Genomic DNA, 17,488 nt, shown 5'->3' on the forward strand with positions numbered 1-17,488 from the left:
ATAACTTTACTACACCAGCTTTTTTTATTTGAAAATAATTTTTATTTTAGTATAGTTTTAGAGTCACAGAAAAGTTGCAAACATAGTCTAGTGTTTCTAAATATCCTGACCCAGGTTCCCCTACTGTTTTTTTGTGTGTGTTTTTTTTGTCTTCTTTTTATTTTTTTATTATTTTCAGGTGTACATCAGCTTGTATATTGTTTGATCTGAAACAAATATTTCCTGCTACCAAAGCTGTTGAACTTGAGAATAACAGAGCTGACACAAAACCTTTGAGTTGGCATGAGGTCAGTAGAGACTCTGAATATCTTTCATCTTTCCCTGTTTGACTAGGATGATCTTCTCTCTTGGTTATGGGGCACTCACCTAACAGGCTGTGTTTCCCTGGTTACTAACCAAACATTGTGCTTTTAAATGATGGCCTTTGAGGTCTGTTATTATATTTGTTAGCTATATGGTGACTGTTATCTTCTGTAACATTTTTCTAATAGAAAAAGTATACATATTTACTATAAAAACAATTGCAAAAAATATGGACAAGTGTAAGGGAGAAATTTTTAATTACTCGTAGTGCCACCAGCTAGAAATAGTCTCTAAGATTCGGTACATTTTCTTCTGAATGTAATGAAATACACAGTGCCACACTCACAAAATCACTATGACCACCTGACAACAACCAGGATTATGTTATACAAACAGTCTGCAATCCTAACTTCTCCAGGTAACATTATACTATGAGACTTCCTCATGCCATTAACTAGCCTTTGATAATATGAACTTCAAAAGCATATAATACCCCATAATATGGATATACCATAATTTATTTAACAGTACTGTTATTAGACATTTAACCTTTTTTTCTTTTTCATTTTACACGGTCTTCATGCATGTTAAAAGATGTAATAAAGGCCCTTCTACATTAATCTTTGTATGGAATTTTGATTATCACCTAAGGATAAATTCTTATGAAGAATTTCTGAGCCAAAATTTATGAGCATTTTTAAAAGCTTCCAGTACAGACTTCCCAATGCCCTTCAAAAACTCAATGCTAATTTACTCTCCTTGTTCTGTTGTAAGGGGAGCAACAGATTGCAAAGACGGAAAGAGTAGGTAAAAGATTAAAGCAATTTAAATAATATTTATTGATGTCCCACTATGAGCAATTGAGAATTTATATTTTAAAATGTAAATATAAAAAATACAATGAGCCTAAATAATTTTTAGTGACAGCTCATGACGAAATTCGCAAAAAATTCTTTTTAAATAATAAAAATGTCTTTAATTTTTAAAAACGAAACTACACCAAAAGATGCTTCTTTATGCACAAAGTTGTTCTGTTTTGTTTTGAAATTTATTAAGGACAGTGGCAAGTTATAGTGTGTACTATATTTTTTCCAAGTTGTGCTTAACATCTTTTCATAAAATTACTCTCATAAAAGTCCATATAATACAACTAAGCTATCCTGATCTTCATAGATTAAATTACACTGCCTAATAAAATCCATGATAATAAGCAAGGTGAGTATACCTTTAAAATGTATGAAAGGCTTATATATAAGAACATATATTGTATTAAGAAAACAACCTTTCTCTTCAAAAAAATTAACATCAAGGAAACTACTATTTACCAAGAGCAACATTAAATGGCATAATTCAATTCAATTCATATTCATTAAACTAAGATATATTCTCAATGTTTCAGTCGACGCTAATAGATTACAGTAAGCCATCAGAGGAGTACGCAGTCTGGTGAGACAAGACTACACAAACAAAAAAGGACTCAACCATATAAAACTATATGTCAAAAGAAATGGCTCAGTCTGATATAAAGAACAAAGAAAGAAGAAAGCAGATAATTTGCATATTTTTTAGTACAAGATAGATGTCGATCCAAATTATCCAAAAGTTAATAGTTTTTTAATATTGTGTTTTATTATTATGGAAAACATTTTCATGTGTGTGTTTATCCTCCTCTACATAGTAGTCCATATATCAATCTATCTACTGACCTATATGATACCATGTCCTTTCCTCAGGCACCTAACACCTCCATATCTCACTTGAAAAAACATTATGAATTAAAATAATTAATGATTAGGTAGATTCTAGCAAAGCAAATAATTGTGGTTTTCTTCCTCAGTTCTTAAATAATTTAGCATATAGTACATCTCTGTACTAATATTGTGACCAACGTATAGTCTTTGCAGAGGAAATAAGAAGATAGAGTGATATATATTAACTATAGCTTTTTTGCTTTTTTAGAAACAGAGAAATGCATGCTATCTACACATGCCATCTAGATGTGCCTATATATATATATTCACTATAATATGTAAATATGTAACTACAAAGAGAAATGTGTTCTTCCAGTCATCAAGGATATAGCAGTTTTACACAAAACGATAGCTGTCTAAACCACATGAGAATAAAAAAAGAAAAAAACACTATTACCCTCATTGAAATTACTGTCACAGGAGTCCTATAAGTGTCCAGATTTGTAAATCCAGCATGTGCAGAAAGATTGATGCCCTAAATGAACACCACTGCTGTTGACTGCCTGGGGGATGTTAATATGATCTAGGATCACAAACACTGATTAAGTCTACGGCTTCAGAGTCAAAGCAAAATGTGGCTGCATCATCCAATTGAGCACTTGGTCAATTCCAAATTGATTGGCTAATGGAACATGCCCCTTCCTTTTCTCAGTCTGGCTAAGTAGAACAAAACCCAAACCAGCAGATGACTTGCAGCAATAGAAAGTAGCCAGCCAAATAAAAGCCCTGGGGCTTGCTCATTCTCACCAGTTAAACTTTTCTGAGGTCAGCCTGAAGAGTTCATAATGATTTTTTTTTTATAACAATAAAATGGAAAGCTTATCAGTTACCCATAACCTACTATTTTCAGTATTTCTCCAACTGAAAATTCCCTTGTCTACTTACAGTTCTTATATTTTCCCAACAGCCTATTAAGCAAATTTTCTAAACTTGACTGACTTTATTGCAAGTTTCTAATCCAGGCTGTAAAGATTTAAGGAGTATGATTAGGCATTATGCCTAAGATGCTACTCATATCCTTAATAAATGGATTGTTTTATTGCAGACAGTTGATGCAAATGAAGAATCCATCTTGAGCCATGGGGCTGGAGGCCAAAGGTTCTCATCTATGGCTGCACCTCACTTGAGGAGCTTTTAAAAAGTGCTGATGCGCCGTTATGGAAGGCGGTGTGGAGGTTCCTCAAAAAATTACGAATAGAATTACCATATGACCCAGCAATCCCTCTCCTGGGTATCTACCCAAAAAATCTGAAAACATTTAGAGATAAAGACACGTGTGCTCCAATGTTCATTGCAGCTTTGTTTACGGTGGCCAAGACATGGAAACAACCAAAATGTCCTTCGATAGATGAATGGATGAAGAAGCTGTGGTATATATACACAATGGAATACTATTCGGCGGTAAGAAAAGATGATATAGGAACATTTGTGACAACATGGATGGATCTTGAGAGTGTAATGCTGAGCGAAATAAGTCAGACAGAAAAAGCAGAGAACCATGTGATTTCACTGATATGTGGTATATAAACCAAAAGCAACAAAAAAACAAGACAAATAAATGAGAAACAGAAACTCATAGACACAGACAATGGTTTGGTGGTTGCCAGAGGGTAAGGGGGATGTGGGGTGGGGGGTGGGAGATAAGGGTAAGGGGGATCGAATATATGGTGATGGAAGGAGAACTGACTCTGGGTGATGAACACACAATGGGATTTATAGATGATGTAATACAGAATTGTACACCTGAAATCTATGTAATTTTACTAACAATTGTCACCTCAATAAATTTTATTAAAAAAAAAAAAAAAAAGTGCTGATGCACAGGCTCCACCCTGGAGATACTGATTGAAGTAGTGGAAGGTGATGGTCTGAGTACCCGTATTTATTTTTAAAGCTTCGTAGCTCCCTTGTCAAAACTAATATGCAGGTGGTTTAGAACTACTGGTTTAGACTAAAGGTGCACTTTAGGACACGTGATCATAGGTAGCGAAAAGAACAGTCATTTATAAATAAATTTGGCTCAAGGACATTCGGAAGCCTATTTGCTTGCTTTTGTGGTAAACAAATAATATTGTATTCAATAACATTACATTTGAATTCTCAAGTCCATAGGTACCCTGTACTAAAATCAATAATAGCAGCTAGCATTCATGAAGTTGCCACTATGTGTAAAGCACCATGCTAGGTTACTTTATAAACTTAATCTTATTTAATCCTTATAACCGTCAGAGGTAAGTATTATTACATCTTATTCCACAGGCTAGGAATCTGAAACTCAAGAGAGGTAAAACGATTTGCACTAAATGAAACCAAAACAACTTAAAAAGCAAATCCATATACAACATCTTTCCCAAACTCCTACTTTCCAATTCTGCATCCAATTTCTCAAACAAAAACTCATCTGGTTTTATACCTACTCATCGTGAAGTCAAGTCAACACATTTTAGAGTGTGCAAACTGTCATCGTCAACTAATTAATGTAAAGAATTAAATGATGATACAGTTGTCTGTATTTTAGCTTCAAAAAGATTACAATAATGGGGGCACACTTTAAAGAACTATTCTCAAAGACATATTAACTACTTTCACTCCCTCTCAGAGGACTTGAATTCAAAATGAGATACTTGCTGCCTGCTGAAAAGCATTGGAAACACAGAGATATTTGAGTCATAAATATGCTTTGGGGGAATGATTTACAGGATTTATTGGACATAAATCATCTCAGAAAAAGACTTAAATCCCATGCATTTCCATGCACTGTTCAGCTACTAGTAAATAGCAACACTGAACAAAAACATTCATTTAAAAATAATAATAATAATAAAGTGAAAGGACCCAAAACAGTGGTATGCAGCTGATATAACAAAATTGTTTAAAAATAAAAAGCTTTCCTCCAGGATAAATGTTTAACCATCCCAGCTTCAGCGGAAGGGGATGTTTGACCCATAAAACGTCATGTAAATGAGTAGAACATGAAGTTTTTATGAGTAAAGCCCTTAACACTGAAGTTATAAAATCACTTTTAGAGAGGTTGGATTATCAAGTAAGTTATCTCATTCCTGTTTCACAAGGAATGGCTTTTCAGAAATCAGGATCAAGTTCATGTTTATTTTCATCAGTCTTCAATAGAGAACCTCTTAGATAGCAGTTTTTAATTTACTGTTTAGTGGAAAAATATGTCAATGAACACTTCATCTTTAAATATCAAGTGGTAGAAAATATTTTCTAATATTTATAAGAAAGAGTGATAGTCTTCTACTTATATCATGCTAGAGTTTTTCTAGAAAATTGATGCCACCTCAGCATCTTATCTCAAAGTCAAAGAAATGAACTGGATTCAGGTTCAAGGAAACCATTTGGAAACAAAACATTGTAATTCAATCCGTTTTTCATTACTCCAAACTAACTCATCAATCCAGTAAGAGGAAATATGTCTAAAACATTTATTTTGAATAATGTAAAAATCTCCATGGTATTATTGTTGAAATACTTTAGGTTTTTTTTTCCTTTTTACTTTTCAATTGACTTTCTTGGCTCTCCTTCCTTCCCAATCTCACGTCTTTACCTCGCAAATAAATACTTGCACGCAAACTTGTGTATCGGGGTCTGCCAGTGCGGGAACACATACTGGAATGCCCTCCCATACTATCTACAGTCAAAATATTTTATTTCTTCATTGGGGTTACCAAAGCAATACATATGTATTTTATATTATATCATATCATATTATAGTATATCATATCATATTATATCATATCATATTCTATTATATTTATTATATTAACCAATCATGTAATATAAATTGCTATAACCCTTGCACAACATGTCAACTCTTAAAAACTTTTATCTTGGTGTTCTCAGCACCCAGTATGATGCCTGGAACATTATAGGTGCTCAATAATACTTGTTAAATAAATTTTAATGATATAACTGTAAAATAGCAAAATTATGGAGACAGTAAAAATATCAGTGGTAGCCAGGTGTTGGTGAAGAGGGAAGGATGAAGAGGCACAGGATAGATAACTTTTAGGGTAGTGAAAATACTCTATATCACACTATAATAATGGGCATATTTCATCATACATTTGTCCAAACCCATGGAATGTACGGCAAGTGTGAACCTTAATGTAAACTATGGACTTTGGATGATTATGATGTCTCAGTGTAGGTTCATCAATTGTAATGCATGTGTGGGGATAGAGTGTACCTTCAATTTTGCTGTGAATGTTTAACTACTGTAAAAAAAATAAATAAAGCCTTAATTTAAAAATAATACATTTTAAAAATACAACTGCAACAAATAAAGAACATAGCATTTGAAATATATTTGATCTCTTCAAATACTTCCAATAAAGTGAGGAATCATGAATACACAAGAGAAAAAGACAAATATATTCTCAGCTGAGTAAAACTAAGCAGCGGTTGAGAAACAGAATATTAAGCAAAATTATAACCATGCATTACCCTTGACAGTTAAATGTATGTCATAAACTAATTGTTTAAAAATCCATATGCATATTAAAATGTGTCTTTCTATGCAATTTATTCACTTCAGATAAAAAAATACTAAAAATAATAGTTTATCTGGTTTTCCTGGCATTAAAAACTGCTGTGTTATTTTGTACATTATGCTCTATTAGCAATGCCAAACTATGCTATGTACACATTCTTATTCTTGTATAGAGGCAAATATTATGAGTAAATAGCTACCTTAAGGGAGAAAAAGATCAAGTCACAGCCCTACTTATGTCAAATCTCTTCCATTGCTAGTGAGTGCTTAATATAAATATTATATCATGGACCCATGATTCAGAATAAGAGCATAAATAAAAGGTAAGTGCATTTTTAAATGCTAGTAATTCAAATACTACTGTACAACATTAATATATCTAGATCATAAGAGTTAAATATTTGTGTACATTATTTGAAATAAACTGCTTATATTACCTTCTTCAAATATGTACAAACTCAGTGGTTCTCTGTATAAATGTGTTTATCCATATTTACCAACAATAAAATAATACATACTTAGATATAGCAGTGTTTTGCAGGTATCTAGGAAATTAATACCTAAGATCTGTAATATCCAATATGAATTTAATTATGTCCAAAAATGCAAAACAAAATGAATAATGTAAGAGGAACACCCAGTTTGGAATCTGACTTAACCTCGCGGAACCTCAGTTTCACCATCAGTAAAACATGAGTGATATTGTATCTATTAATCTCAGGGTTACTTTTAGGATTAAAAGACATAACATATAAAATACCTAGGATAGTGATTGGAACATAAGTATACATCTAGTTAATGTTTTCTACCTTTTCAATTCAGCTATCATTTGGAAATTGACTTCCTATGAAAATTAACAATTCACACATGCTATGTAAGTACTCTTTTACAACACTTTCAGGGGATAAAGGAATTTTATTTTAAAGAATAAATTAAATGTGCATCCGTTTTGAGGCTGCTGGTGAGAATCTACCAACAGATTTTGCCATACAGCCCTGACATTTTATTTTGATTCTGTCTCATCTAAATCAATTCCTGAAGGACTTGGTACATTTTATACAAAAATAGATTAGATTAACACATATGATCTGTTCCCAGCTCCAAACATGAAACACACATAAAGACCACATTCCATCAATTAATGTAGAAGAGGAAGCTTAATAGCACCAGCATCTCTTAAAATTCTTAAACATTTGCAGATAATTATTTGATTTCCTCTGGAATTTAATGGAAGCCTCAGAACAAAGGTGGAGTGCAAAGGTGATTCAGAAGAAAGCATATTGTACAAGGAACCAAAATTTTCAAACTAGCTTTATCTGCTGCTGATATGTCAACTAGAGCCCGAAATGTAATTTCTCAAAAGATATGAGACAAACTTTTGGAGCAGAGGCAGTGAATGAAGGAGCTAAAAGCTAAAGTCTGTCTGCTATAGCACTCTCAAAACTGAGTGTGTAAGTCTTTTATTGAAAGGGAATAGGAGTGACATATCATAATACCCACTATAGCCAACTCCATGGCTGTCTATAAAGAACATATTGTACAAATAAAGCCACAGGTAAGTTAACAATAAAAAGATTTTTATAAAGTACACTGTAAAAACAGCATTCAATTATTTTTAAGTATACTAAAAATTCCAGAATGTTACCAGGAATATAGAAGGATATTTCATAATGAAAAAGTCTTAACTTTTCAGAAAGACAAACATCTTAAATGTATATGTATCTAATATAGAAATTCAAAATAGATGCAGCAAAAAAAAAAGTAGAAATGATAAAAAAAATAGACACAACTAAAATTAATAGTCTCAGATCGCAATACTCTTCTTATCAGTAATGGAAAAATAAGTATACACAGTATTGGCAAAAATATAGAATACTTAAACATTATCAACCAACTTTACATAATTGGCATTACACAATACTGTAACAACAGCAGAACACATATTCTTGTTAAGTGCATATGAACCATCCACTAAAATAGACCATATGTTGACCCGTAAAATAAATCTTAGTACATCTAGGGGGATTGAAATCACATAGAGTATATGCTCTGACCATAACTAATTTGAAGTAAATGTCAATAACAAAAAGATATCTGAAAATTCCACAATTTTTGGAAATTGAACAACATATTTCTAAATATACCATGGTTCCTGGAAAATGACAAGGACACCTAGGAAATTTATTGAAACGAGGAAAAATGAAATCAAAATGTATAGACCAATGAAACAGAACAGTGTTTATTAGTAGACTCCATGTATACTTTCAATTGATTTTTATAAAATGGTCAAAATAATTCATTAGGGAAAAGGTAGTCTTTTCAAAAACTGTTGCTGGGAAAAACTGTATGTCCATTTGAAAAAAATACTTCACCCCTTACCTTATACCACACACAAAAGCTAACTTCAAATGCATCATAGATCAAAACAAATAAACAAAAAAGCTAAAACCTCTGAAAGAAAATAAGGAGTAGACAAAGATTTCTTAGGTAAGACACTAAAAAAGTACTAACCATAAAAATAATAGATTGGACTCTGCTCTTCTAAAGAAAATGAAAGGCAAGCTAAGACTGAAGGAAATTATTTGCAATACATATATCTGACAAAGGGATGGTAACCAAAATATATAAAGAACTTCTACAACTCAAACATTTTTAAGTGGTCAAATATGTTAACAGACATTTCACAAAAATAAGATATATAAATAACAATAAGCATCTGAAAAGATAACCAACATTATGAGGGATCCTGAGGGAGTTGCAAATTAAAATTAAAATCCTAATGAGATACCCACTAGAAGTTTTAATATTAAAGAGACTGACAATACCTGGTGTTAGGAAAGACATAGAGCAACTGTAACTCTTACAGACTGGGAATGTAAAATGTATAAAGCCACTTTGTAAACCTGTTTTGTTGTTGTTGTTGTTTTCTTAAAGGTAAGCATACTTTTATCATACAACTGAACAATTCCACTCTTAGGTATTATTTATCTAAAAGGAACAGAAACACAGGTCCACACAAAGGCTTGTTCACAAGTGTTCGAAACAGCTTTATCATAACAGTCCAAAACTTCCAGCAATCCAACTGTCCATCGATGAGTGAATGGATAAACAAATAGTATTTCTACACAATGAAATACGACTTGGCAATTAAAAACATAAAACAAAGAACTACTGATTCATAGTTTTAAGGGTTAAAAGAGATACACAATGAATGAATCTCAAAAATGTAATGCAAAGGAAGCCAGACAGAAAGAGTACCTACTATGATTCCTTTTATATGAAATTCTAGAACAAGAAAAACTAATCTAAAGTGAGAGAGGGAAAACTGAGTGTGGTGGGGGATTGACTACAAATGGGCGTGGAGAAACTTTTCAGGGTGATGGAGACGTTCTGTATCTTGATTGTGATGGTGGCAGTTACACAGTTGTATACAAACTTACTCAACTACACACCTAAAATAATTGTACTTTACTGCATGTAAATGTGATTTACAACTTATATTCATAAAAGATATTATTTCACATTTATGATGAGAGAAAAATGTCATGATCAAATAAAAGTTCTGTAATCTACATTTGTCTTAGTGTGGATTTATTTCCCAGAAGAATTTCCTGACACAAAGATCTGAATGAAAGTAGTTAATACTGAAAATGATTATAGGAGGCATCAGAAATATAGTGAAGAAGTGAGGCAGGGAAGGGAAGAAATTCAATAAAATGTGCTCCATTAAGCGTGCTACTACTAAGGGGGTTGGTGAACCAGTGTACAACACACACACACACACACACACACACACACACACACAGTTATCCTACCTGAGCATCACTGGGTGAGGGCTCCTCCCGACATTGTTGGAAGTCTGTCCCTGGGCGCCTACAGAGCATTGTTCCCTGAGCTCTTCCTGCCTGCTGCACAGGTAGCATAGCAGGCTCCGGTGAACTGAGAGCCTTTGGGAAAAGAAATACAGGTGCTGGTAGTTGGAAGTTGAGCTAATACGGACTAAAGTGGTAAGGAGAGCAGGGACCTGGGCAGGACACTGGCAGTGCCTGCTACCACATTACTGCAAAAGAACACCCAACCATCCAAAGTACATTGCTTATTCAGAAATTTTAGCCATATAGATATTACAGTTAAAGACAACTTTAGATCATTTATACTTGTATTTGCACTTTGTCTTCAAGACTAACACAACTTGTACAACCATAAAGATGTAAGCCACAGGAATTGACCACAAATTTGAATGTACGATTTATGGCATTCGAATATGCTGTAAAATGTAAATATTGAATTCATTCATCACCAAATTAAATATTCATAAATGTAAAGAGAAGACAAAATAGGAACACAATTTATAAATATTCTAATTATTCTTTTCTGCAGTGGTCATCATTTAATGTAGAACTACATCCTCCCCCGAATCAATTAGCAGCAATGTATTTAGAAATATAGTATTTAAGACACTTCATTGTTGTAAGTACTAAACTGTTATTGTGCAACAGAACAATAATTGTTATCCCAGAGGTCTAAGAGAAAATAAACTTCCACATAGAAGAGGAACAATTAGAGTTGTAATTGTTTAATTTTTTTTTTTTTTTTTTTTAACAACATGAGAAAAGTCAGTATCAACCAATGGCTATAACTAGCTATTCAACCACCATGTATATTTAAATTTCTAAATGAATATAAATGTTACATACTTAATTTCTAGGCCCAATAATTTTGAATCAATTGTCCCATTAGAGTACATCTATATGGATGGATTAAATATATTAGCCAGGGCATAATGACATGCCCAATTATGCAATCAATTTGTATTTTCTAGTCATATGAATTATTATAACCTTTCCATTTTATGATTTGTAGATTCTTTCCCAGTTTTCAAAGTTTTGATTGCACATTTCTAGAAAATCTGAGTTCAGGTCTAAATTTGGCACTCACAGATTTTCTAGATTAACAGATAATTCTGGTGCCAACATCTGATTTTAAAGTGTGCCTCAAATACATTTCCTAATATTTTAGAATGAGGTCATATTTAAAAGTTTAAATTACTGTTTTATTTGTTCAATTTTTTATTCAGAGGTTTAAAATATATTAAAAACAATATTTTAATAAAAAATATTTTTCTAGCTACATCAAAAATAATTTTTAAAGTAGTAGATTGTTAAATACACAATAGACACACTTTGAAAATAATCTCCATAATTTCTTTCAAAATGTCCCTTTGTTATTACCTTTGGTCCCGCCTATCAGTTTATAATTCCTAATCACTCAACTTTGTTGTTTTATATTATTTTTTACTTTATAAGACTTTTGTTAATATGAAGAAAAAGAGTATCTCTCTTCCAAGAAAAAGAAATATATGCACAATTTGGGGAGTTTTGTGGCCTCCATAAAAGTCAGCTCGGGAACCCCAGCCCTATTGGCAGATTATATGCCTAACAGGTCTGCCTAACAGGAATTGGACATCATGGACTTGAAATTGAACATGAAGACATTTACGTGTTACATGTTTCTACTTACTTATTCCTTCCAATTTATATAAAAGTCAACTTTTCTCTCAAATTTCCAACAATGAATCAATATAAAGTCTTACATTACATGAATTCTCTATTTTTAAAAAGCAACACCTAAAAGAAGAAACTATGAAAAATCCCATAATGCTTTCAAGAGCAATAAAGTGACTATCAGAATAGATGCAAAGAAGATATATAAACTTATTTAAAATATAAAATTATTTTTTCCCTTCCATGAGTTTCAGAGAGATGCAGCAAACTTGGTTAATAGAGATAAGGAGGGGCATGTGTCTGTGTAACTTCCAGGTAATATAAAGCATGTGTTATATGTAACCTGAATATAAAAATAAATAAATAAGTCATCATTAACTCCTTTCTTTCTCTCACGCATCACAACTAGTCCATCAGTCAATTCTAGGCTTCATCTTTAGAATATATCTGGATCCAATGATGTCTCACTGCCAGTATTGCTACAACTATGACTAAACCTGAGGCATCATGCCCTCCCACCTGCGTTATTACAGTAGCCTCATAGCTGGCCTCCTGCTTCCACCTCTCCTCCTTTACATTCCATTCGCCACAGTGCAATTACAGTGGTCCCTGTAAAACATGTCGCATCCTATAATTTAGCTGTTCTAAACTCTCCAAAGGTTCCTTTCCTATTCATAAGTAAAACCAAGCCCTGCTTCCTTTCTTAGCTCGTCTTCTAAGGTGTTCTCCAGGGCCCATTCTGCTCCAGCCACTCTAGCCATTTTGCCTTTCCTTAAAAGCACATGAAGCAAGCCCTTGACTCAGGCATTTATGATTGCCTTTCTCTGTCCATAAATGTTCTCGCCCTAGGTATCCACTGAGTTGCTCCCTCACTTCCTTCATATGTCACCATAGAAGAGCTTTTCTAACCACCATTTAAAAAAAAGAAAAGAAAAGAAAAGAAAAAACAAATAAACCTCAACAGTCTCTCTCTACTTCGTTTATCTCATAGCACTTATTCTCACTAGACACACAATGTATTTATTTGGTGAATGCTGTCTTCTCCCACTAGATGCTAACCCACATGAGGGCAGGAACCTTGTCTGTACTGTTCACTGCCGAATCCTTAGGGACCTATACCAGTGCTCAACACAAAGTAGGCATTCCGTAAATATGCATTGAATGAGTAAGTGAATACTGCGCTGAAAAGTTATGCAGATGTGTCAGTACCACACCCCTCTTGGCCTCTTTCATGCCCCATGTCAGAGTCCCAGGAGACACCTCGCTGGAAATTTAGGGATTCTTGGAACACCCTTGCAAACCATGACTTAGTCTAGAAATGCTATTTTACAAATAGACAAGTAGAAGCTCCCAGGGAGAGTGCAGCAAGTATAACTGGAGTATAATGGAAAGAGTGTTAGATTTGAAGCCTAGTGAGCTAGGTCAGCCCTATTTTAACTGAAGGTCATTTCCCTCGACGGGGCCCTATAAGATAACCTAAACATTCTATTTCTTTCAGTGTTTAAGGAACTGAGTTCTACATTTACCCAGAAACACTAAATATGTAACTGAAAATGGGAAGAAAAAAGAATGATTGAAGGTGTGAGTTAAAAATGTTACTTATTCTCTGCCCAACTCCCTCATACCTTTATAATTATCCCTTTAATCCAAAATCGTTATTTATAAAGGTTACTTAAGCCAATATAAAATTAAAGATTTTTATTGGAGGGATAGTATCATAAAGGTCACAAAATCCTCTCTGCATTTTAATAAATTACTTTGTCTTTCAATATAGGTATCTCTACATCAAAATTTCTGCTTCAGTTGCTAGCACTGTACCTTACCGAACACCAAAACCAACAAATTCTATCACATGAATGAAATAATACCTAGCAGCTGTTAATTTCAAGTCACATAATCAATTGTGGAATAAATGTAATTTTACCTTTCTATAACTTAATTTTTATCTTAAGCCCAAATTCTACCATATGGAGAAGACTGAAATCTCAGTCAATTGAGGTCAATTTCAGTCTAGCTAGGGGTTCTCCCAACCTGTTCCCAAGGTTGCATAAAACTTTCATAAGGCATAGCTAATGCCATGGTGTTGGCAGGAGATTGCACCTGATTCTCATTCAACATCAGCCCACACTGGTCTCCCCAGAGACACACATTTCCCCTGGTCTCCAGTAGTCAGGACTAGTAGATTGCTCCTGCATACAACTTGTCCCAACCTCAAGGCCTTGTGGGTACACTGGGCTCTGTCAAGTTTATGCCACTTTTAGATACAATAGAAACGTTCTGCTGTTCTCATGACACTTTTATACCCCATTCATGCAACCACTTCAACTCCACTGCCAGGCTTGCTGCTTCCCCAGATTCCATCCCAAAGTAAGGGCCTTCTGTTCTCAGATCCCCAAGCCCTACGCACAGGGCTCTTTTCCAGAGACATGCCAACATTCATAACTTGCCTCCACCAATGACTTCCTTGTTTTCATATGTGAATAAGGAGCACTTATTCTGAGCGGAGGTAATGAGTGAGGAGGGACTGGCTTTGGATGATACTAACTTTTTCCAACAGTCTCTATTAGATATGTTGTAGAACTTACGCTCCAAGGCCTCCTTTTAATATACATAAATCAAGCAAAAATAAACAAAGCAACAAAGAATCTTTCTTGGTCAAAACTTAGCTCTGCTAATTATTTTGAAAAATAAATTTGCAGGAGAAGCAGAGGCCTGAATATAGAATGTAGTTGACAAAGTCAAAGAGAGCCCACATGGTCCAAAGAAGAAAATGTGTGTATGAATGGGTTGGGAGCATGTATTTCAAAAGGTCATGCATGCATAATATCTGACAAATAGCTGATGAAAGGAAAAGAAAGAAAAGGAAAAGCTCTAAGATAAAGAAAATGAAGAGCTACATTTATAAACTCAACTAATCTCTTAGTTTTTATAACTTCCGTAGAGTAAAATATTATAAATATTTCAGACTTGAACACAAGTGTGATTTTTAATAATAAATCCAATTTTCCCTGAAATCTGGGCAAAAATTAAAAGGTGGAGATTAGGCTCAGTTAACATAAAAGAAAGGCTCATAAATTATTTATAACATAAAAAAATTTGAGCATGAGTCTAGTTAACCAATAAAGTATAAATGCCTTCACACTTATGGTTTGATTGAGTCTTTAAAAAACTTGAGGAAGTAAAGCAAGAAAATGGTGGCAAAAGAAAAATGAAACGTATCAGAAAAAAAGAGGATTGAGCAATCCTTCCAAATCTCCCCATCCACTTAAGCTTTATGCAGAAAACACCATCATGCATTTTTGTTTTCCCACTGTGGGGAAAAAAAATTTCAAAGTCTATAGCAAAAAGAAGGGCAAAAAAACACATTATGAAATTACATAAAAGAGTTGATTGAAAACCATATTACCATTACTTGACTCATTTTTGAAAAAAACAAAACTAAGCAAAACTGAAGCCATGTTGTTGCAAGTTTGCTAAACGTACAGTAGGATTGCCCTGAAAGGAGATTCCTATGCAGGGACTAGATAATTCGAAATTACATCATAGGTAAAAAAAAAAAAAACCTTTCTTGCTATTCATCCCCTGACCTACTACTTTTCATCTCATCAAGCTCAAAGACACTTCTGGCCCCAAACCAAAATGATTTCAAAACAAGTAGTTTGGGAAGCAAAACTGGCTGCCACAGTAGCAGAGTGACATGGGCAATTGGATGTAGAGCTGAGTTTTGCCCAAGCAGGGGCCAGGACGGGGTTAGCCACAGGCCTGGGAGGCAAATTGGAGAAATAGCAAACAGCTGGAGAAAAACAAATGGATTAAATGAATTATTCATCTCTTTTCCATGTAATGATACTATGTCTATATTCATAGTAAATGTGCTAATTTTGTGTATAAGTTTTTTGATGAAAGTTGAAAAATAAGAAATTAGAATAATATAGAGGAGGAACAGTTTAAAAAGTCAGACGCTGTAGTCACAGAGATGGGATCTGATTCCTAGATGTATCACTTAAGAGATGTGCTACTTCGGGTAAATCACTTCCTCTCTCCAAGCATCAGACTCCTCATTGCAACAGGGGCGGAATGAGAGCATTCATCTCTTACAGCTGGGATGCTTAAATGAGGGAATGCATGGAAAATTTCAGCACAGCAAAGGGCGCATCTTTAAGTGTTCAGTAAATATTAGCCATTGTAAGGGATTTGCACCCATTTCTTTTTGGGGTGAAGGCAGTAGTAAGAGAAAATAAAAATTGCTTACCTCTCTTAAAAAGTCCATGAGGAAGTTCTGGTTCAGATGACAGCGGAGAAAGATCCTGAAGTCACTTCCTTCCATGCACAGAACAAATTTACAGCTATGTATGGGACAATTTCCTCCGAAAAAAATTTATAATCTAGTGGAGCCACCCCTTCCATTGGGCAAACAAGAGGGAACCCAATGGAAGTGGATCGGAGAGGCTGAGATACAATCTCGCCAGGAACCCACTCTGGGAAGGAGACTTACTCAAAACCCAGAGCTTCTTTCTGAGAAGCGAAGTACTAATACCTTATATCAGGCACCCCAACATTTAATAACTGCACTTGAGAGATAAGCCCCCAACCCATCTAGCTTTGAAAACCAGCAGGGCTGGCATCCGTGAGACCCGTGGAACTGTGGGGGAACTGAGGAAGAGCTTTTAAAGGGCCAGAGCACCTTTTCAGGGCCCATCTGAGAAGCAGCTCCTAGAAAAGCCCCAAGACTTTATGTGAAAGAAGCTCATTTGCTAATTTTGCAGTATGGAAATGAGGGGCAGGGGCCTGCTGGGATACTCTCTGGGGAAGGATGCTGGTAGGCACCATCTTCACACGCTCCTACGTTGCTAAAGCCAATGACAAGTGCCATCTTTTTTTCTTTTTCTTTTTCCTTGTTAAAACAAAAAAAAACAACTGGAGACCAGCCTTGAAAATTTCCTGAGCAGACAAAACTAGTTTAGTCATACAAACATAGCTTAATTTAGCTTGTTTTGCACGGTTAACTTGACCTGGGCCAGTTCTTGCTTATGCCTCTGGAAATCATAAACAAAACTTAAACTGTTTACCAAAATTGATAGGAGGTAACCACTACCTAAGGCTGTAACATTTAAGAAAATTTGAATATTATAACCAGTCACTGCAAAGAATAAACAGTCCCTGCTTTCTCACTACATAAGCTGCTTTATAACAATACACGCCTAAGTCTCATTCCATGTTTTGGTTTGAGTGCTCCCAGTTTACAAAGTGTCTTCTGGTGTGTACACAATAAACTTTCATTATTACAACTTCGATGTTGCATTGGTTTTGTTTCTGTTATTTCTAAACTTTTGACGGTTCATGGTATCAAACGTGCTATCCAAAGAAGTCTCCACAACAACTCTGAGGTGAGTGAAAACACAGGTGCTCACAGAGGCTTT

This window comes from Rhinolophus sinicus, chromosome 4 (genome assembly GCF_057876585.1).
Source record: "Rhinolophus sinicus isolate RSI-liver-muscle chromosome 4, RSI-T2T, whole genome shotgun sequence".
NCBI lineage: Eukaryota > Metazoa > Chordata > Mammalia > Chiroptera > Rhinolophidae > Rhinolophus > Rhinolophus sinicus.